General features: G+C 34.9%; 1 long non-coding RNA gene across 1 annotated transcript; it reads right to left on the reverse strand.

Annotated features, from left to right (window-relative positions):
* Window positions 1-1,361: 1,361 nt before the first annotated feature.
* Window positions 1,362-2,700, reverse strand: LOC308385875. The gene is made up of 3 exons (XR_013969665.1): window positions 2,500-2,700; window positions 1,614-1,740; window positions 1,362-1,447 (listed from the first exon to the last, which is right to left on the reverse strand). It is a non-coding gene; the product is annotated as an uncharacterized lncRNA (long non-coding RNA).
* Window positions 2,701-3,444: the final 744 nt, after the last annotated feature.

A 3,444-nucleotide genomic window follows, 5' to 3' on the forward strand; every position in this document is an offset into this window, starting at 1 on the left:
AGCCAAAATTACTGTACGGATTTTGAGAAAATTGATAGTAAACTTTGCACAATTTACTGTACTATACTCTATATATTCTCATCTTTGATCTCAGATTACAGGAAAACTATAAGAGGTGACGCAGATATCTCACTGGATTATGACTCTGGGTGACCCCCACTCTGCACCCTGTGATCCACAGCCAAAATTACTGTACGGATTTCTGATAAAATTAAATCCTATTCCATTACCAAACAAAATGAGTTCATTGAAGTATTTGCTTAACTACAAGAAATGTCTTTCCACACACAATTTAAATTTTTCAAAATGTCATTCACACACCACCTCAAGTATCAACTTCAGTTTTAGACATTATTTATTCAGTGCTTAATCACAACAATAGTCAACTTAAGGCACTTACATAATAAGTTAAACCTTACAATAATACATACAGAGAAAAACCCAACAATCATATGACCCCCTATGAGCAACAGTGGGAAGGAAAAACTCCCTTTTAACAGGAAGAAACCACCGGCAGAACCAGGCTCAGGGAGGGGCGGGGCCATCTGCCTCAACCGGTCAGGGTGAGAAATTACATTTCTCAGATTACTGATTTCTCATATTACTACTACACAGTTTAGATATATTGTTATTCATTATCTGTCATCACACAAATCAACCCAAAAAATCAAAAAGGAAATACTTGAAGTACGTGCACAAAGCAAGAATGTTATACACATTGTGTTTTACACATGTGTTCCTCAAAACACCAATAACAACTATAAGCAGATTATTCAAGTAGCTTTCACCGCATGTGGAATTAGGTTACACAAAGCACACACTTCCACTCTGTCTTCTGAGCACTGCTGAGCTGTTCATTTGTCATGTCCAGGCATTCAGAATGGAACCAGCGGTTGCAATTATCACACTGGATCTGTAAACAAAAACATATGAACTTTCATAAACACATTACGTAAATAATTCTATGTTTTAATCAATTACAATCATTAAAGACACAGAGTCAAATATTTTTTGGAAGATAACATAAAACAATTTTTAAAAATACTATACCCAGTCAATGATGGAGGGTCCTGGATTAGGTGGTTTCACCGTTGCACACATGGCACAGTTGTTGTCACTGTCAAATACTAAAACATAATATATATATATATGTTAGTGTTCATCAGTTTGACACAAATAAATATGTCCATTTGAAGAAGATATTACACACCTGAGGCCTCAAGTATTGTCTGTGCAAATGTCCTTCGTGCCTGGGCCATCTCTTTTTTTGTCGTCAAAAATCTCTGTGTGTTAGCCCTGCGACAGACAGGCGACCTGTCCGGGGTGTACCCCGCCTCTCGCCCCATGACAGCTGGGATAGGCTCCAGTGCCCCCCGCGACCCTGAAAAAGGATAAGCGGAAGCGGATGGATGGATGGATGGATGGCTTCCATTACTTCTTTGGCCATCTGAAATAAAAAAAAAAAACAACAAAAACAATTAATTGAAAACATCTGCAAATGTTACACTTCCTGTTTACACAATTTAACCTTTTAAGATTGTTTTAACTTCCCCCACCCCATCTTCTTATCTAATTTCACAGAAAAATATTATTGCGTTAATGTTGTACCATACCATGATGACCATTACTCCGCAGCTAGAACCATCCCGTTGAAATGGATGTGTCAGTACTCCTCCTCGAAGTCTCACATTCACCCAGTCTGTTTTGTTGTAGCATGTCCTCCTCATTTTGAAGTATTCACTTTGTGAACATAACATATATCACATTTATATAATAATGAAAGATAAAAGTCACACAGAAAAAGACACATATAGTACAAAGACCGTTGCTCTGAACGGACTTTACAATCATTATCACAATCACCATGACTTGAAAGAGTCATTGTGTCAAGCCAATGAAAGATTAAATTCTGGTAATACCCAGTGCAAATCTTTGCTTAAAAGAGAATTTATGACCTTACGTGACAAAAACATTTTTGTAAGATGAGTTATTTATCATGGTGAACAGTGTTACTTATTATGTTTGTGTTTTTTTTTACAAGTAATGCAACCAAACATTGATTTTGTTTTAACGTATTTCTTCGTACTACAAAATGTTACGTATTTTTCAATTATCTGAATGTGTTATCACTTCTTTTTCTCAATGAATATATATATTTTGGAAAAGATACAACATCAAAAGTCAAAGGACTGAGCAGTTTTCACTAAGCTTAACTGGAGGGTGTTACTTTTAAATGTACGCCTAAGAGTACAAAATCTAATCTTCGGTATATGCTATATCTCTATATATGCTCTCTATTGGTTAGTATATCAATATTATTGAGGTTTTCAAATTCTAAAAATTATGATTTTAGACACATTTCTGGACGAAGACTATACACAAAGCGCAAACAATCTAAAACAATTTTCTGTAATTAGACTGAGGAAAATAACTGGCATTAAATGGCTAGAATGTGCTCGTTTCTTGTTAATAGTCCCATTTGTAGTGTTAATTACTCACCTTTCCATTTTATTGTTGGTGGGTAAACCAAAAATTTTAGTCCACGTAGGCCTCGATGAAAAGTTCAGTGTACTAATAATAATTATATGTAATGACAGCGTAACCACATATAAACGTTTCCTGTCGCAATGAAAGCTACGTTATCTGTCCGTGCGACGCAACACCTCAATAAATACCGAAAGATCAAAAGTGGGTTGGCTCTATGTCATGTGACTCTTGTCCCACACATCAGTTTGCATTGAATTAACAAATAATACTAATTTAATTCTAATAATGAAGCAAAAACTAAAAAATGTTAAGGCAATGTACGACCTTGTTATTTCATGTATAAAATATAATCAAAATAGTATTGGCAGAAATATTTCTACGAGTTACAGTATGAAAAAAAAATTATGAAACCTGTAATCAAAAGGCAAGATATTGTATAGGTAATTCATAATATTAATGTTAAAGACAATGAGTGTCAGAGAAAAAGGCAAAAGCATATTGCTTAAAATATATTGTAAAAGATGTGATTAAAGACTTTCATATAAATTATGAGAATTGAAAGTTGTTTTTATACTTCTAAGACTACTATTACTTAGAGTGACGTGAAAATTAACGAACAAGAAGGAAAATATTATTTTCTATTAAACAAGTGAGTTGAATTAGATTTTCAATGTTTTTGCAGTTAACATATTTACTGAGACAATCAAAAATGAGCATGGAACAACATCTGTTACATGCCATGGTACCCAGCTCTTTGTTTTCTCTTACTCTTGTCTTTCAGGTGTCAAGCCTCATTCAATACTCAATACACTCAATACAAAGGTAATTGGCACGTCTCTACTGGCTGATCTGGGGAACAGTAGACCAATCGCTTGCCTGGGATAATTTCAAAAAACCAGCTCCCAGGCCAGCAGGTTGGCTTCAGACTGTCTTTGAACTTTTGTTAGTAGGTGTCTA

The sequence above is a fragment of the Rhamphochromis sp. 'chilingali' genome (assembly GCF_963969265.1).
Source record: "Rhamphochromis sp. 'chilingali' genome assembly, chromosome: 18".
Lineage (NCBI taxonomy): Eukaryota > Metazoa > Chordata > Actinopteri > Cichliformes > Cichlidae > Rhamphochromis > Rhamphochromis sp. 'chilingali'.